General features: G+C 46.8%; 2 non-coding genes across 2 annotated transcripts; both read right to left on the bottom strand.

Annotated features, from left to right (window-relative positions):
- Window positions 1–15,747: 15,747 nt before the first annotated feature.
- On the bottom strand, window positions 15,748–15,819 carry Trnaq-cug (transfer RNA glutamine (anticodon CUG)). Its single transcript has one exon. It is a non-coding gene; the product is annotated as a tRNA-Gln (tRNA).
- A 6-nt stretch (window positions 15,820–15,825) lies between these two features.
- Trnae-cuc (transfer RNA glutamic acid (anticodon CUC)) lies at window positions 15,826–15,897 on the bottom strand. Its single transcript has one exon. It is a non-coding gene; the product is annotated as a tRNA-Glu (tRNA).
- Window positions 15,898–20,010: the final 4,113 nt, after the last annotated feature.

Raw genomic sequence — 20,010 nt, 5'->3', positions numbered from 1 at the left:
AGATCCACGGCTGCTGGGTCCGTGTCCCAAGGGTCGCCGTACTGCTGATTGCCCGCATCGTCGCCGCATGCGTCTGCTTCCGCCGCCGCTGCGGATGCAGCTTCATCTGCTGTCTTGCAGGCCATGCAGCCGAGTACGCTATGGAAAGCGGAGGACGCCGACGTGGAGACGCTCGAATGGGAGGTCTGTGATTTATGCGGGGGCGGCTGAGGGATCGACTCGCTGCCGCTGTTGCTGAACCGTTGGTTCTCGGCCGCGATCTTCGATCTACATCCCCGAGCATGAGCCGCAGCTCATGCTCGGGGATGTAGGGGCAGCGCAGGCATAAGGGAGCGGGCGGAAAGCAGCTATAAGAGCTGCACTCTATTCAAGCCAGGACCTCTGCTTGATGCCGTCGTACTTGTCCCAAGCCTTGGCGGCACCGCAAAGACGGTTTGCAGCAACCTGCCATCTTTTTTGGTATGGCCAAGCATGACGGTCACCCATGGCATTGATAGCGCGAATCCAAGGGATGACGTCATCTTCAAAGCCGCGTAACGTCGGTATTTCTATAAAATCCGGCTGCTGGAAGTCGCAGCGTATCATCTCCGCCAGGCTACCTGTCCATCGGCCCGAGGAACCAGGGCCGGTGTCCACGGACAGTGGGGTTGTTGTGGTTGTCGCGGCAGCCGGTTCTACCGCAAAGGAAGCATCAACGGCATACCTTGGTAGCTGAGGAGTCGAAGTAGTTCTCATGATGATATTCTCACCGAGGGAAGCCTGTACGGCGTTCCCAGGCAGGACAGGTCCAAGACGGGGGGGGGGGGGGGGGGGCGGAGCGCTGTCTCAGTGAGACGTGCAACGGCGCAACCACCGACGGATACGAAGGAGTTCGTCAAAAGCTCGAGCTGGTGATTCAGCTTGGCGATGGCTTGGACGAGATCACCGGTAGAGTCCTGTCCAAGAGCCAATGAGGAGGCTTGAACGCCGTCCCCGGATGGTGCGATGGGTGCTTGCGATGGTGGTAGGGTGGCCGGCTCCATAGCTGAGGAAGCGTGTACGGCGTTCCTGCGCAGGAGGGACCGGGCACGCTGAGGAACCGTGCGAGGAAACACTTAAGGCCGGAACGCCTTAAGTCAGGTCCGTTGTAGTCGACTGCGCCATTGCAAAGGAACAGAGAAGACAGCACCCGTTCACTGGGCCGGCTGTTCTATTCTCCCCTCGTCGTCTTTCTCTTCCAGAGCCCGCCTTACGAGCGCTCGCGGCCAAGTTCACTTCGTCTTTACAATATATATATATATATATATATATATATATATATATATATATATATATATATATATTGAACGAGAAGAAAGGGAACCGAGGGTCCCGATTTTTATTAATCATATCATGAGATAAAGAAGCCAACAAACAGTGACACCAAGGATAACATAGGGTAAATTCCTTGTACTTACTAATTGAATTAATGAAATGATAAATTAATTAACATGAAAATGGATGAAAACACAACTGGCCGCAGGTGGGGAACGAACCCACGTCTTCGCATTACGCGTGCGATGCTCTCACCATTGAGCTACCGCGGAGCCGTTTTCCCACCCACTTTCTTGGGTATTCATGATTTATGTTTTACAACTAGAACTAACCCTTGGAGTGTTAGCCAGCGCCACCACTCACAAACCATGGCGGCGGATGTGGAACATATTTTCTGCCGCAGGCGTCACGAGTACGTGATATCTTTGGGTATATATATATATATATATATATATATATATATATATATATCGCAAATCTCAAAACAATCATGGTAATATCAGCAGAACTTCTATTGAGATACATATAAACAAAGTTCTCCACATGAATAAGGCAACATATCGTTCAAGGTAATCGAAATAAAAGCACGAACATAGTTCATTCAATAAGGCGGAAAAAGAACACCACTACATGCAATATTCATTACACCAGAAGACAATCTATTTAAATGATGAATAGTTTTTGGACGAAAAGACAGCTTTAGCAAATCTGTCTTGCAGGCAGGCTCAGTGACTTTTAGCGAATGGCCAACGCGTTGTGAACGGTAGCGCAGTTGCTATTTATACGTAACGCTATACAGGGTGTCCCAATTATAATGCACCAACATTTTAAAATGGGCATATGCCACGTGAGTGAGTGAGTGAAATAACTTTTATTAGAGGTCCGGCGAGGAGGCGAACTCGTCGCGCGCCCGGCTTGTCCCACGTCGGGACCGGCAGGTCTAGCCCACCGGCTAGGCCTGCCGTCACTTGGAGATACTGATATTTTTTGCATTCGCCTAATTACATAATTACATAATTAATCAATTTCTCAAATATTACAATTAGATGAAAAGTGTCCATGAGAAAATTGTCGAGCAACATGAAAAATCACGCGCCATGGCACTGTTGTGAAGGTGGATTACCAGCAAAGAAGTTCAGCACACGACATAGAGGTGACCCAGAATTTAGATGAAAGGTATGAGCAAGTTTTATTTCTCTTGAGCGGCGACGGCGGACATTCCGAAGAAAACCACACACGCTCACACTTTTATTTTGATCGGCGGTCTTGATCAGCGGCATACATTCGCGTGGAAGACTACTGCCACCTCGGGGAGCCGAATGAAACTAGGCACGCGCGACGGGACCGCCTCCCGGACGAAACTCACCCGGCGGAAAGTTGTAAAATATTTATTTGGCTCTTCTTACAGAGGTGGTGCGCGGCTTCCCGGTGGGATCTTCAGTCTTTATGTTTCTGTTCCGAGCTGGGCTCATCAGGTTAGGGTTCCCTTAGTCCAGGGCTTCGTTGGCCTCAGCCACCCTGCGAGCTCGCGGAAAGTAAACGCGCGCGACGCGACCGCCACGCCGGGAGCGCGGAAGGAAACTATAGGCACGCAGGCGCTTGCAACGACGGCAAGAGAGGGCGGTGCGAGCGTACACGTGGCCGGCGCGGGTCGCAAAGCGGCAAATCTTTGAGAAACCCTTCTTATCTACCTGAGAGTCTACTCATTTCGAAAATGGTGCATCTTGATAACTAATCTACTGAAAATACATGTCCAAGTGATTAGACTTATAAACTATTGCACAGAATGAAGCGATTTTGCATCAAATTCGGGAGCTGAATTTTTGCACACGCACATCTGTTGACGGACACGAAAAATGCATAGAACCCTAGCCATAGACAGCTTTGCTGTAAAACTCCCGATACAGCTTTCCGTTGCTCAATACATGCTACATAAAAGTGTTTTTCTGAGCGTGAAAGAAGCCCGCGAATACAACGCCAAATTGCCGCGCGACTTGCCGCTCGAGGCACTTTACGTGTATTCGCGGGCTTCTTTCACGCTGGGAAAAACACTTATATGTAGCACGTATTGAGCAACAGAAAGCTCTATCGGGAGCACGGTGGAAGAAGATAGGTGATCCGACGGCGGCGCGAGGCGCGGCCACTTAGTGCGACTCTACGCACGCCGCTGCCGCAAGGGGCAGCACCTGTTCTGGGGGCCACTTTTTCGCTCGCTTTGTTGGCGCTTTTATGGGCACGCGCTGCAGAGGTGCTTTATTTCGATGCATATATGTCGTTAGCTTGCTTAAAACGACTCTATTTGGTTGGAGGAACGTCCCTTTATATTTCTTCCGACATTCTGATTAACTCCGATGCGGCGAGCAGCGGCAAGCGCAGCGCGCCGTCTGCTCGAGCAGACGACGCGTCTCTCTCGTGTTGGAAATGACGGTATTTTGACACTAAGTGGCATGAAACCTTCTAGCTGATCAGGATTTGGCGTCTGAATAACGAAAATTTGCACATGTTTAGATATGGGTGTTTAAATGCTGACGGTGGTCTTGTGCCGCTGCTGCAAGGCCTCCTGAACACGTGCTGCCCCTAGCGGCGCGCTCACTTCCGGTATTCTTACACCGTGGGTCACACGAAGTGGCCGCTCTTTCGCCCCAGCGCGGGCGTGCCGTCGGAGCACCTATCTTCTTCCACCGTGATCGGGAGTTTGTCATGTTGTTCTACAATTTTATAATTGACACTTTTCATCTAATTAAAATATTTGAGAAGTTGAATAATTAAGACTAATTATGTAATTAGGCGCAATGCAAAAAATAATATGGGTATCTCCAAGCGACGGCAAACAACATTACCTTGGTTCTGTCCAGCTACGTGGAATTTGCATATCTTTAGATCTTGGTGCATGATATTTGGAACACCCTGCATATATATCTCCATATGTATATCGACTGCACCATGATAAATGCTGTGGAAAAGATTCAAACGCAGTTTTTTGTCCACGGCTTTCTGAAACTGACACCGTACTGACGCTGAAACTGCCACCCTACTTACTTGGAACATACCGACCGGCTAAATTCTGTATCCTCTCAAGCTTCTCTGTATCGCGCGCAGTGGGAGGAACCCGTGCCACAGATGCATATTCAAGGACTGGTCTCACATGTGTTTTATAAAGTAACTCGGCTGTAGATTGGGTGAATAATTTAGAGTTACGTAGGAGAAAACCCAAACTTTTAGTCGCTTTAGCTTCAACTTTATCAATTTGCCGCTGCCATGATAATTTGGCTGCGTAATAAACCCATGGAGGAAGGAAAAAGATAGGAGGGAGCCTACCGCAATGTGATTGACGCCGACTGTGGGGTCCCAACACGTGGTGAAAACGTCAGCGCACGGAGGGTACGTCAGAGCGCGCGGTAGGTTTTAGTACTCCCGGTTCTTTTTCTTTTTTCAGTACTCCATTCGAAACCATTTGAAACTCTTGAAATAAACAAAATCAAAACCAAGGAAAAAATACAAAACAAGGAAAAATCTTTTTCCTTCCTGCATGTGAGCTGCTGCCGGCCGAGCGCGCACCGAATAAAAACTACCGGTAACTAAACGTCTCGGCAAATCTCGATTCTCCATGATCTCGACGCAAGAGGTCACGTGTTGGACCACCACTGCTCGCTACACGAAGCGTTCGCTTGCCAAGGCTGGCTGCGTGACGTAATGCTCCCTCCTATATTTTACAGCGTAAGCTGTTAAGGGCTCATTCCAATAGACAGCGTACGCTATACGCTACAGTGCAGCGTACGCTAAGCAGCGCACGTTTATTACAGTTTTAGTTGGTCTGCGAGATCTTCTGCTCTCAGAGGCCATATGCCAACGTCGCGCCTATCTCTCAACATCACCGATAGGTGGCGCTGACATATCTCGAAGTACATGAGGAATGTTGATACAAAATGGAGGAAGCTGACCAGAAAACTGTCAATCAAATATTTGGACTGCAGGAGGGGTGCAAACCAGGAAACAGCGGTTAAGAAAAAGGTTAAGGAAACAGAGAGGGGTCTGTGGAAAACAGGGATGCAGACGAAATCAGCACTGGGCACATACCGAACTTTCAAGCAAGAAATTGCCAAAGAAAATATCTGCGATAATTCTAGGGGAAGCTCGTAGTTGTTTGAAGCCAGGACGGGAGTATTGCGGACTAAGATGTACCGAGTCAAGTACCAAGGTATAGACACGTTGTGCTGTGCGTGTGGAGAAGAAGAGGAAACGGCTGAACACCTCATACTTTTCTGTAAGGGCTTAACCCTACAGTGCAAGGCAACGGGGCTGATTTTTTCAAAGCATTGGGGTTTAGGGACAGTGAAGGCAAAATAGACTTTAAGCGGGTAGAAATAACCAAACAGAGGTTATCTGATTGGTGGATAAAATTAAGGCAGGGGTGAAATTTCACCCACCACAAAGTACAAATTATCTTAATAGTCATGGCTAGGTGGCGTATGTCACCGCCCGATTTAAAGGGTTCAGCCTCATCCATCCATCCATCCATCGGTTTCCCTCGTTAGGCTTCGTGTCGTTTGAAACGAGAATCGCTCTCGAAAACTCCACAAGGTTAGGGTTCTAGCCACCCTAACAAGGTCATCCATAATATACTGTCGTCGAAGCGGCCTGAGACTAAGCGAAAGCTGTTTATGCAGTCATTTGCTACGAACGAAGCGAATTCTACAAAAGCCACGCCAAATTCAATTCGAGGCGGGCAGCGGGGACCGCCGCCGTGTTTTACGCAAACCACGCAAAGACGGTAACGCTAAATCTGAGAAATAGCGTGCGTGCGCTATACGCTATTGGTCGCTTAGCGTTCTGCGCATGCGCAGTGACGACCCGCTATTTTATAGCGTACGCTAAAATAAAACTGTCTAGTAGCTGTTTCGGTTCCCGATGATGCCGCCGCCGGCGTTTAGCTGTAACTGCTATCGCCGAAATGCGAAAAAGGTACCCGCTCCTCGCCGGGATCGAACCCAGGTCCGCTGCGTGGGAGTCGGATACTTTACCACTGAGCCACGCAAACACTTGCTGTCACTCAGCAGAAATATTCCTTTAAACGCGCGGCGCGCAGGCGCAGACGACCCGAGCCTCCGCCAGTATGGTGGCGCCATCTAGTTAAAGTGCCTGCAACCGCCGCGCGCGCAGGCACAGACGACGAGATGCGATTCAGACGAGGCGCGCAATCAACGCTATCCCGATGTTAAATATGCGCCCCGTATTCTGGGTGCCTCTTCGGTACACGTTATAACAGAGAGTTTTAGTATTGCGGAAAATGTTTGCGTTAGCGTTAGCATGTTACGCACGCTATTTGCGGAACGCTGTTCGATAGAGCTTTAGTATAGCGTAGAACAACAATGCGCCGCTAAGCGCAAAACTTCGCCGCGCAATCTAGCTGCGAGTAGTCAAAGCAGCAAACTGAGCAGCTCGACGACCAAACTAGCCCTGTGGATCCACGCCAAGCCTTGAAACGAGCCTGCATGTCAAGCGCTCGGGTCGAGGGTGCCGCCATGTTTGCAACGCTAAAAACTTAGCGAGCGTTTAGCGTCTCCGCTATATTAGAAAAATAGCGGACGCACACTACGCGCAAAACTGAAATAGCGTTCTAAGCACGCGCAGCCTGACTCCGCTATTTTTTTTTTTTTTTTCGTTTAGCGTGGTGCCATTTCCGCAATACTAAAACTGTCTAACGTCTCCTTGCAAGGTACGAACCGCTGCTGAAGAAGCGAATCGTAGAGCTACGTGCGCGGCTACAACCAGGCATCATCGGGCTCAGCAGACTGCTGTGCAGAGAGCGTTACAAGACGCAACTAGCCGTCGACGCCGGCCGGACACTTCAGATCGTTCTCGTGAAAAACGAGGCGAAGACACTTTGCCGCGAAGACCCTGTTGTGCGTGGTGCCGCTATTGGAGCTACTCTTGCGCCGCTCAACCAGCTTACGCTGTGACTGTGCTGCGTGTGCCGCACAGGCCTGTGGCTTTTTTCCTTCCTCCATGAATAAACCCCGAAATATTTAAACTTTTTCACTCTAGTTATTGGGTCACTGTTAACCTTAATTGTAAGAAAAATTAAAGAGAGTCTTTTCGCGTGTAAACGTTATATGAACTGTTTTAGTTTGATTTATTTGCGAATACCATTGATTACATTATCGATAGACTTGACCTAGGTCCTCCTTAAGGATTTCATCATTATCCGTAGTATCAGTCGCCTTTGTACAAAACGCAGTGATTTGAAAATAGAAAGGACAGTCTGGTGCAGGACATGCAGATTCACTAAATTCATCATTTCCACATTACAACCTCCCACCACAGAAGTGTTGGTGGTGGTTCGTCCCATTTATTTATTATCAGGTAAATTAATGCCCCCGCCTATGACCATAATGCCTGCATGCACTGCATCAAGCAAGCTTTGGAACTGAGGGATGGGGTTCGGTGCAGAATTGCGGGGACGATAAAAGCTGCATACTGTTATCGCCATGCCGTTTGGAAGTTCAAGTTTACAAAATACGGCCCCGCACGCACAATGTCGGCTTTTATTTGACAAGAGCAAATATTAGTATCTACCAGAACAAATACGCCACCACCATCTGCATTTTGATCTCTTCTGTAACGTGTGTACCCTGCATGAAAAACCTCATTACCGACGAAGCTAAATTGGCATGGTAATTTCACCAGTACAAATTTCTCTGGTTCGTCATCATAAACATATTTTCGTCCATTCAACAGAAGATGATTATACCCTAAGCGCTGCCTTATCACAATTCCTTTTCTTTTGTGTGTGTGTGTGACTGCAAACTCCCATAAACTCTATCTTTTCCTCCGTACCGCCTCAGAGAAGTCTTCTGAAATATCGATAGTTGTACCCTTGAACTTTCTTACGTCATACGAAACCTACAGTTTTTATTTAAACAACGAAAACATTGCATAATATGCACACAACTCCGTAATTCTTGCATTATGATTACCACTACCTTTTTTTTCTAATTTCGTCCGATGCGCTGGAACAACGAATGCAAAAACTAAAGTTGCTACGGCAATACTGTAAATTAATACTAACATGAAGAGCGTCTGCACGCCTTCTTTCGCAATAAATTTGAGCACTAAAGGTGGGTTGCGTCCGCCACAGCAGGAGCAGCAAACCTCTGCAAGATTATCAGGCTCTGTCAATGCCACAAACATTGCAATTCTCGTGGTTACAAAAACCTTCGCTTGCGCCGTCTGTTTGAGTAGTGCTAGTACGGCTAATACAGCTAACAGAGAGAGCAAGGACGCGAGCGCGACGCGCGCGGCGCGGCAGTGACAGAAGTGGAAACTCTTTAGACGCCAAACACGGAATACTGCTAGACTCCAACGCTCAAACTTCTCGAGTTGAGTGCCTTGAATATCAGCATTCAGCGAGCCTAATACTTAATACTTCTAGAACTTCGAACATAACTATTAAGGCGCCGCCGCATGCGCTTCAAAACTTTTTCATATTTCCTCGTTTCCATTTCAGTTGTGCAGAGGGCGCTTGCGTATGTTTCTTGGATTTCTTGAGCCGGTCTCGTTAACACACTATATTATCTCTACGCTGCAGGCTCGATTAGTAGTGAAGATAGCAGTCTTTTTTGTATAGCTTTTTTGTCAGTTGTCTGTGGAGTTTGTCGCGTGAATTATATAGCGTATCACAGCAGTTCTGATATTACGTAAATTGGCGTATACTGTTAGATTTCCCAGCATTTATCCCGCCCGTGTACCTGTTAAGATGTCACGGAGGTCCTCGTCAGCAAGGTTAGCCATGTTTAGTCGTTACAAATTAATGGAATCCCGCATAGCCAAGGAAATGCTTAGCCCACGTGAATATTTTCCACGAACCACACGTGGATTTTCTATGATCAAGGTAAGAACGCCGTTTTTCATTTGCCTTCAGCGCATGATATCCGTTTGCAGTCGGAAGGCATGCCTTTTCCTCGGAATTCTCGTCCGTTCGTGACCGCAGTGTCGGAAACAAAGGCTACCTCGCGCCGATCATCCGTTGAACGATCGCGGTCATTTCGTTTAAGCAGCGATTTTTATTTAGCTTTGGTTGAGTGCGAAGCTGAAATGTGTACCTCTTGCCTCCGTCTATATAATCGACTTTGCGAAGAAATGCATTGGCGTTCCAGTTATAGTCTCTTAACAAAACGTCGCTTTATGCATTGAAACACAAAATTAACTGGAACGACAATGCATTTCTCCGCAAAGTTCGGGAATTAATATCCTGAAACTGGTGTCATCCCGAGAATTCGTTCCAAGTGGACCCGTCTTGCGAACTCCACGGCTACAATTTGTAGATTACAATATGGGCCATCAGGTAATTAGTTAAAAACTTAATTAGTGAATTTTTATTAATTAGTCGATTATACATTTCAATTTTTCGCGCAAGTAATGTCCGCCGCTTTGAGTAGACCGGCTCATTAGCTAGAATTGGGCTATCTGCCACAGGTAAACTTTAAGAATTTTTGAAAGTGTTCGCTGAAGCACCCTGTATATCAAGGGACCTCCGCCTGTTGCCCATTTCGGATAAGAGGCAAACAGTGCACCTCAGATGCTAATTAGTGAGTCAGAATAGCCGTACGTATAAGTACACTCATGTGCGCAGTCACATTTAATTTAGGGAAGTGCCGAAGAGCTCGACTGGCAGCCTTCGAGGACGGCAACGTACCGATGTTGATAGTGCGCTGTGACGTCGCTTCTCGCTTTTTGTGTGTGCACTTTACGACGTGAATGGCTTGCTTTAAATCCGTATGGTCAAAACTGAACTCCCACAAAGAGTTTTTTTTTTTCATACTAATGGCTTAATTAGCTTCTGGTCGGTCGCTCACGTCCGGTGGGGGTATAGACGCTACGAACTTGGCGACTGTGATAGGCCTAACTTCGGCGGAATGCAATCGGCATTGGCTCAAACTCACCTGTGTAAGCGACTGGCAAGGGCTGAAGTTCGTGCAGCCAACAACGCAATACCGTGCACTTGCCACCTATCCCTTCCGAGTCATAACAGAACGTAACTTCTCGCGACAGCGACTTCCCACGTCAAAAAATAGCTCGCTGTCGTCTGCCATTCATTTCCAGCATGCTCTTAGTATTCTGCTTTTAATACGTCGTAACCACAGAGTAAGGTCGTAACACGATGTTACCAGTGGCGGAGGAGCAGCAAGGCAGGTGGTTTGAAGAAATGAACAAAATTCATTTGTAAAGAATCTGCGCAACTCTCAAACCTTGTTTTATTTATTTATTTATTTTAGGACATGACGTAAGTGAATGGCTTGCCTTAAATCCGTATGGTCAAAACTGAACTCCCACAAAGAGTTTTTTTTTTTTTCATACTAATGGCTTAATTAGCTTCTGGTCGGTCGCTCACGTCCGGTGGGGGTATAGACGCTACGAGGACAAACGTACCTAGCAAATTTTATGGACTTCCGTTGGCATCGAAAAATCGCCGTAGGTGGCCTTTAAGTAATTCTGTTTTAAAAAATATAGTCAAAATGAATGTGGATCGAGACTGCCACTACGGTGTCTCTTAAAGCCAGATTGTGACCTGGGACGTAAAAGACTTCATTTCAATTTTTAATTTGGTGATTTGATGATCCTCAATTTCTTCTAATATGCGAAATTTGCATCGTGGTGGCCGATCTATATTCATAGAAGTAGGTGCAACAATCACAAATTTGTTAATGAACTGACACTACATGCTCACAAGGGACAATCTTGTGGAGAGTAATTTATAGCACAGCGTTCTGACGGGATAATGATACATGTGAGGTGATAAACACTAAAAAGTGGGCGCAAGCTTTACTGTATCGTATTTTGCAGGAAGAGTATTGTGCGGTGTGCTTATTTTGGACTGATTCAGTTGAACGTACCGTCGTATAGAATAAACTAGATCGTAAACTACTCTATATGTAACGTGTAAGTGTGGAGCTTCGATAAACATTACAAGTGTCATCAGGCTGTACTAACTGATGACAGCGTAACTCAATGTGGAGAGCTGCGACTTGTACTATACCCAGCCGATTTCGTCGCTCGCCACCAGGTCGCAGCACGGTGCGTTCAAACCTCCAGGGCATAAGGCTCATACTGCATTTATTTGCTTCCGATGAGTCCTGATACCGACACCACACTTCGCGGGTTCTGTGCTCATTCGACATTTCGCTTGTAAAGACGGGTTGGGAGAAGCTTACGAGGTCTGTTAGAAAAGTATCCGACCTTATTATTATTATTTTTTTTGCGAACACCTGATCGATATGAAACAAGCGCGCTTGCATCAGCCGACCTTGAATCGTCGTGCGCATGCGCGAATTTTTTCCCGCCTGCCGATAGCGTCAGTCGCTGGGACGCAGCGTTTGAGTGAGGTAGTGTGCAGTGCTCTCGTCGGGATTTTTTTTTTTTTTTTTTATTGCAAGGAAACTGACGGAGCGACTGGAGCAGCGTTGCTGCATCAAATTTGCCAGAACCTAGGCGACAGCCAAGTGGAAACCATTCGGAAGATTCATACGGCTTTCGGTGACGATGCTATGAGCAGCACACAGATTAAGGAGTGGTACAACCGGTTTAAAGACGGCCGCACATCGGTGGAGAGCGAGCTACGCTCCGGTCGGCCATCAACATGCCGAAATGACCAGGTCATTGCCGAAGTGAACGCTGTGGTGATGCGGGACCGTCGTGTGACTATCCGAGAAATTGTGGAAAAGGTGGGCATCAGCACTTTGTCTGCACATTTCATTATGACCGATGATTTGGCCATGAAGAGAGTTGCGGCGAAATTCGTGCCGAAGCTGCTCACGGTGGAGCAAAAGCAACTTCGTGTTGAAGTCTCACAGGAAATGCTGGATTCCACAAACACTGACCCCGACTTCATGAACACCATAATCACTGGTGACGAGTCTTGGTTGTACGGGCACGAACCGGAAACCAAATCCCAGTCGTCACAGTGGAAGCATTCCACGTCACCATTGCAAGACCAAATAAGGTCCGCCAAGTGCGCAGCAGCGTCAAAGTGATGCTGACTGCTTTCTTTGACTTCCGCGGTGTGGTACACCACGAGTACGCACCACAGGGTCAAACAATTAATCGCCAGAGTACTACAGGGATGTCCTCCGTTGCCTGCGTGATGCTGTGCGGCGCAAGAGACCGGAGTTGTGGTGAACAGGAAATTGGCGCATCCATCACGACAATGCTCCTGCACATTCCTCGCACTTGATTCAGACTTTTTTGGCGAAAAACAAGACTCCTGTAGTTAAACAGGCTCCTTGCTATCCTGATATGGCCCCCTGCGACTTCTGACTGTTTCCCAAAATCAAGAGGCCATTGAAAGGAGCGCGATTTCAGACAAGAGAGGACATTATGGCTGCAACGACAGCTGAGCTCCATTCCATTCCGAAAGAGGCCTTCTCGGAATGCTTCCAACAATGGCAGCACCGCTGGGAGAACGAGGGTGGTTGCTTGGGCTAGTTGGTAATTCATGCTAAAAAAACGACGTACAGGGCGAATTAAAGGACGAGGACTGATAGAGACGACAAACACTGAAGTGCGTGGAGTCCCAAGGAGACGACTTTGAGGGTGATTAGGTTTCCAACGCTCCAGTTATGCTAGTTTTTTTTTTTTTTTTTTTTTCTTTGGCCAAAGGTCGGATACTTTTCTAACAGACCTCGTATTTGTTCTTTACGCGCTCCCGATGAAGCACGAATAATATCAGCATATCAAGTCATGTGCTGGGATATATTGATCACACTAATTGCTACCAGAGCCATAACCACATAAAGCCAACAGACAACGAAGCCACGGAAAGCATCGGGAAAATTAAGTGTAGTTGAAATTGGAATGTAGAAAATAATGAAGAAAAGGGAAATGAAAGTGGACGAAAAGATAACTTGTCGCCGGCGGGAGCCGAACCCGCAACCTCCGCATTACGCGTGCGTTGCACTACCAATTGTGCTACAGCGACAGCCATCAATTCGTCCACTAACTTGGGTATTTATGTTTACTAGATCTAGCCCTAGGAGTGTTAGCCAGCGCCACTCAGAACCATGGTGGGCGGATGTGGAACATCCTTTTTAGCCCGATGGCGTCACGATACATGTGATCTTGGGAGAGCAGGAACGTGGCTAATAAACCCTCGCCAGCTACCTAATGACATCAAGGCTGCCAGATTCGAGACCCTCGTAATGAAATCCGAAAGAAGAGTGGGAACAGAGGGGCTCGATTTTATTAGTCATAACCACATAAAGCCAACAGACAACGAAGCCAAGGAAAGCATCGGGGAAATTAAGTGTAGTTGAAATTGGAATGTAGAAAATAATGAAGAAAAGGAAATGAAAGTGGATGAAAAGATAACCAGAGCCAGCCACTCAATGCCTTCAGATGGACGGACGGACGGATGGGTGCTAGATGCTGTCACATTTTGTCGGGATGGTGACCGGTGTCGCCTTTATTTCCATAGGAAATGTGTGATCAAACTGCACCTGTGTCATTGCAAGGCTTGATGCAACGCTGCAACTTTCCCTATTTGCTCGGTCGCTCTACATTACAACAATTGAATACGGCGGATTTCACCAACTCCTTGTACTACCTTGCTCCTTCGACTGCCGCCTGCTTTATCTCACGGCGAGGCCACTTTATTGTATTGCTTGTGGCTGGACTTGGCTTTTACAAATGCCTATTGTTTTCTTATCAAAAGGATAAACAGCGACTCGGGCAACTTTTGTGGTTGTGACGAGACCATCGAACACAGAAAACAAACATCCCCTGGTATAGTGTCCTTTTGATGAACAGAGTCTCTGTGCTACCCTAAGCCGACAGCTAGAACGCTTACAAATTAAAGCTTAGACATTGGACCCTGGACTCGACCATCTTCCTCACAGCGGGCCCTGCTGGCTACGCTTTTTGATAACGACTGGGCTTATGCGTACGACCTACTTTGAATATTTGCGCGCGCGTCGCTCATGCAATACCCTTTTCTTTATCTACTCCTTCCCTCTCCCCCTGTGTAGTGCGAACTTGGTTTACCTACCGTCCTCTCCTTCTCTCTCTATCTGTTATGTGACAAAAATTTGCCTTATGTCCTGGCTGATCTTATATCACCCCTCTCCAACAATTATCCAGCCTCCTCTGAGTTATGACTTTCGAATATTATTCTCCCCGGGGAAGCTTTTAAATCACAGTACTTTTTTGGATCTCTGTGCTTGCTTTGTACACTTGTAGCCGAAAAGAACCAAAACGCGTTCCATGGCTTCCTGGCTTGCGTACAACAGTGTCAAATATCACCGTACTGTCAAACCTTTGCCCTGCAGCATTTAGTCATCAAGCCTCAACCTCGAAGCCAGTACCCTTGGAGTTGTCAAAATTATTTCTTTTTGATGCTCTCTCTAGCCATCCAGTAGAGCTTCTAAAATCAATTTACCATGCATATTAGTTCTCCAGTAATTCGCAGTTCTTCGGAACTCTGCGGTCCTCTGCTACTACTCGTTCCGTGGTCCGATGTAGCAACATAGCAAGCAACCGAGTGAGTGCCGAAAACCTAATATCCGAAACCATGGCAAAAACGCCGCGATAAATGATGTTCTCCCACGTGACCACCTTGTGCGCATACACCTCCTGAGAAATTATTTAGGACGCATTGAAGCTTACAAGTATTTTTCTTTTAGAATTTCAAAGTCGACATCTTTCATTTGAAGCAAAAAAAAAAGAAAGAAAAGTCTGGAATTTCATGTCAGTATCCTTTAACGGAATGTTTCCTTTGTATTTTATGAAAGTAGAAAATAAAAGACGCAGAAAAGAGGTAGAGAAGCCCAATTTGCAGGCTGTTCGACTGAGCAGCTTCTAGTACTTTCTAGTACACCTCAGCAAATGTTAAAGGTCACCATAGTTCGTGATTGGCTTACAACGGGTATTTGAAATAGCAGGTGAATCATATGCATGTTCATTTTTCCATCGCAGGCAGGCTCCAATAATCGTAGTAAATTAAAGCCTGTATAACCATATATTTAGCCACAGTCGAAGTTCGCACGCGCTGCCTGGGTGATGGAAAGGCCACAACCACTGGACAAGTGTCGCCACCTGCAGAGGAAATGTCGAACCTGTGGAAAATGCTACCCTTCCCACTCGCCTCCTCTTGTTCTGCGGCTCCTTCTTCCTGCCAGCACTAGACTTGTCAGCACTTGAGCGCGCAACTCAACTTTTCCAGTAATTCTAGCGTCAACAATACCTGAAAGCCACTCCTACGCGATGCAACTTCAGAGCGAGGAATGCGTTTAATGTGCAAGTCACGGTGACGAAGTGAGGTAGCCATTGCAATTCTCGCCCCTGATGAGAGAAAATAGTCACACACACACACACACACACACACACACACACACACACTGGAAAAAAATATATAATAAATATTTGTGTGCGTGTGAGGTGAAGTAAAGAAAAAATAAAGGAAACAGGTCTCACCGAGATTTGAACTCGGATCGCTGGATTCAGAGTCCAGAGTGCTAACCATTACACCATGAGACCAACTTCTTCCGACGCCGGGAATCGAACCCGGGCCTCCTGGGTGAGAGCCAGGTATCCTAACCACTAGACCACGCCGGAACTGGGCGTTCTGTTCTCAGCAGGCATAACGGAGAGACGATAAAAACGTAGTTGTAATGTGCGTTTTACTCGTACGCTTACAGTGAAGCGAAAATCGGCGTCAAGCGTAACCTCTTCACACAAACAGATTCGGCCTGAATTTGCGAATTATAATCATTATATAATTCTTTTCCGTGCGCGTGTCAAACCAGCGAACCTGGTTTTTTTTTTTTTTTTTTTTTTTTTAGTTACACGAAGAAAGCTGAAGCTTTCTTCAAGCTTTCCTCGTGTACTAAATACCATATAATACCAAAATAAATACCATATGACCATGTTGATGACTCTTACCACCAGTTGCCATTAGACAGTTTTACTTTAACGTTAGCGTAATAGCGGGGTTAAGGGAAATAGGGTTACCGTTCCGCAAACGAACTTTGCAGAAAGAGAGTTTTAGTGTAGCGTGATAGCGTAATTTACGTACGGGACGCTATTCCATTACGCTTTGAATTTCGCATACATAGGGCACCTAATTCAATGTGTGTGTGCGTCCGGAAAGTGCGATAGGCAGCGCAATGTAAGCCAGGTGCGCGTTGTATTTCTACTTTCCGTGTCCGCCGATCTGCAGCGAAACAGACAAGCAGTACAAGCTGTCTCCAATAGCCTCCGAAATCTTCCCATCTCAGAGGCCATATGCCGTCGTCGCACCTATCTCCCGACTTTACCGACAGGTGGCACTCAAATCTCGGAGGGGCTAAAGCCCCTTTAGGAGGGGCTAGGGAGCCTACATGCAAGATTACAACGGCGCTTGCATGTAGGCTCCCTTGGAGGGGCTTTAGGAGAAAATAAAGCCCCTTGATGTTGGAAAGTAGCGGCACTCTTGGACTGTTATATTAGATTTCCAAGATTACAGACAAAACGATGAAGTACAGCGTAACGCTCGTAAGTTGAAAGGAACACGAATAAACAAAACGATAATTGTGCTGGAACACTTCTAAAGCCGAAACTGCGTTGGAAAAACGCAAAGCCGGACAAAGATGAAGGTAAGAAGATCAGTCTATTTCACGACAAACTTCGTATTAATGACCACTTGTTCGTCTGGGATGGCAGTCGGATAACTGTCAAAGCAGTTCCTAAAAATGACGTGCCCTAGTTACACAACTAAAGACTAACGCACAGCATTTGCATGTAGTTTCGATAAACGTCAATAGCATCGTTAACAAAACTGACTCCTGGGAATCCCTCTTGCTCACTTAAGAAACCACATGTTTGTGTAAACTGTGAAATCTGGCTGCATGACGCTATTGGCGATTGCGAAATTTACCATCCATATGCAGCTTGCATCGGTGTTACAGGGGTTCCCGCGGAAGTGGCATGGCTGCTGTCACGAAACAATCTGTTGATGTCACCGTCTTAGATCAAGTCACTGAACACGAAAGCTTGCCACTGAATTTGTCTGCCTCTAAGATTACATTATATTTGCGTGCTGTATGTCACTCGCTTGGCGCGGATGAATCATTATTATTGATCTACGCCGCGACACCCTCGCTGGCGCTGTTAACCTCCTCTTTTTCTCCCCCTGTTTCGCGGAGCCAGCGCATCTGCCACGCTGAATGGCTCTTCACAACCACACTCTCTCTCTCTCTGAATCATGGAGGAAGAAAATTTTCTTCCCCCGGCGCTTTCCGCTCTTAAAATGTCATTACCAGAGTCCTGTTACCCCGATCGTTTATGGTTTCTTTTGAGTTATCTCTACCTTTTCCTTACAATGTTATTGTGGCTAAAAGCTAACTAACTGTATCATTGTTGACGCGGACGTGCACGGCTTTTATTCATACTTTTGCTTTATTTCTGAAAATTCTGACAATAGGAAAGCAAGCGGTTTATAAGCACCAATGGCGGCTACCTCATCCGTGTTTTTTCACTTCAACATGTTATTTTAATTTCCTGTCTGAACACCATGAATGCACAGACACATTATATTTCAATGTGTACACAGGACAAAATTTATTATATTTTTAAAGAGAAAGACGTAGCCAAATAACAATTATTTGTAATGATATGAATAGCCTATGTCTAGAGAATGAATATGTTGCTGTATGTTCAACTCGCCACAAATTGCTTTGCGCGCTTGCTTTACACTGAAAAAGACCTGCAGACTTATAACCCCTTCGGCAGAGTATTTTATCAACGGTGTGTGAAATGCACGTGAATGATATGAGTCTCAGCATTGATTCTCTTTCCAGTAGGTATTGCTAGGGACTCATGAAAAAAATTATAATTATTTATAACATTTATTGGGGATGATAACATCGCAACGTGCGTGCAGAGGTCATAAATATATATAATTAACTTAGTAACCGAAGTGACGCCAAGCCGGCACTCGAAATCAGAAGCAATAGCAGTCATGCGAAGCAGTATTAGTGATAGCGAAGCATAAGACAATTACACGAAGGAATATTCTTCCCGTATAAATCCATGTAAGAGCCGCACCCCCAACTTGAAAGCATATATATATATATATATATATATTAAATCCAACCGAGAAGCAATCGCGTTCAGCGCTGATTCTGATCGCTCTCCACTGCGAATTTTCTCGCGCAGCGTACTTTCGCGCGTCGCAGCTATATAAAAAAAAGTCGGTTACAACTTAAGAAGACAGGAGAGGCGCCCAGCAGCCGATTGCCGCCGCGACTAAATAAATAGTCCCGCTGACGCGACTCGGTCCAGCTCGAAGCGTGGGCTGCCATGTCCTCCGTAGGCGGGGTCACCGGCCGGCTGTCGTCAGTTTAGAGTGCACGCCCATTGATGGATGCTCGTGTGCATCCGCCTTTGAGGGGCAAATGCCGCTGCCTTCTAAAGTTTTACACGATAGCGATAGCGATAGATAGCGAGAGGAGGCGATCGCGGAGCTTTACAACTGATTTCATAGTCGTAGTTGCAAAAAATTGATAAAAGGGCCAGGTCCCATGTAAGGCTCGACAAAATTGCGGCAAAAAAGTGCGGCCCTCACACGGGTCTGTACGTTGGTTATATCGCCTATATGAATTGTAACATTTACTCACTAATTAAAATAACAAACATCGTGCAATGCACGGACCATGTAAACCTGTAAATATCCCGCTGGATGACCACGAGCAGTCGCTATCAAAACGCTGGCATTATGAAGAACGTCGGCAGCGGGGGCGAACGGTTCGTACAGCCATGCGATTCACCGCGACTCCGAAAATTACATTCATCATCATCATCATCTGCATATTTTATATCCACTACAGGACGGCCTCTGTCAGCGATCTTCAATTACCCCTGTCTCTTAACTTGGGCAATGCGATCTGCAACACTTGAGGTGCGGAAAAACATCCTAAGAAAAAAGACAGCGCGCATGAAGTTAGCAGCCATCCCTGCTCGCCCTTGATCATTGTACCCCCCAATGATTACCAACGATTGTATACGGCACGCGGGCCGCGTAAGCGTCAACCGCGCACAGTCATTCGCAGGTGCGGCAGGGCTAGATGAGAAGACGCGTGCTCTCCTCCCAATGAGCGCATTTGATCATGTGACCTCCAACTAACCCGAATATTGTACGCGTGGGAAGATAATGTCCATCAAGCCGCCATCCTTTTCGGCTCAGTGTTACGGGCTTTTTTCTCGCACCCATAGTGTATGGGTCGCTCACTCAAATGACTTTTGGAAATTTATACGGAATATCACAGCGACGACGACAGCGAAAACTTGCCTGGGGTGTCGATACATGCAATTGCAGTCGCAATAAAAGGAGAAATATAAAACAGGCGTCGAGCTCGCTTATACCGCGGCTGCGGATGTGGCAATGTGCACCGGCTACAAACACAGCATGAGCACCAACGGCAAAAGCAACGGTGGGCACCTTGCTTATCGGTACTTCGCCAGAACCCGTCTGACGCTGAAAAGGAAGCGTATTTTCCATGGACCGTATAAGCACCAGCGAAAACATAACACTAGGCGCGCGGGAAGACAGCGCACGCGAAGAGATCAGCCATCTCGGATGGCCCAAGATTGAACTCGGCGCAGAATAACTACAAAATAAAGCGCGTAACCCGCGTATGTATGGCAGAGGCAGGAAAAGTAGGAGTTGAGGACCCGTGTGTTCTAGCCGCT

The sequence above is a fragment of the Dermacentor silvarum genome, chromosome 1 (assembly GCF_013339745.2).
Source record: "Dermacentor silvarum isolate Dsil-2018 chromosome 1, BIME_Dsil_1.4, whole genome shotgun sequence".
Classification (NCBI taxonomy): Eukaryota; Metazoa; Arthropoda; class Arachnida; order Ixodida; family Ixodidae; genus Dermacentor; species Dermacentor silvarum.
This window is presented reverse-complemented; position numbering and strand designations above follow the sequence as displayed.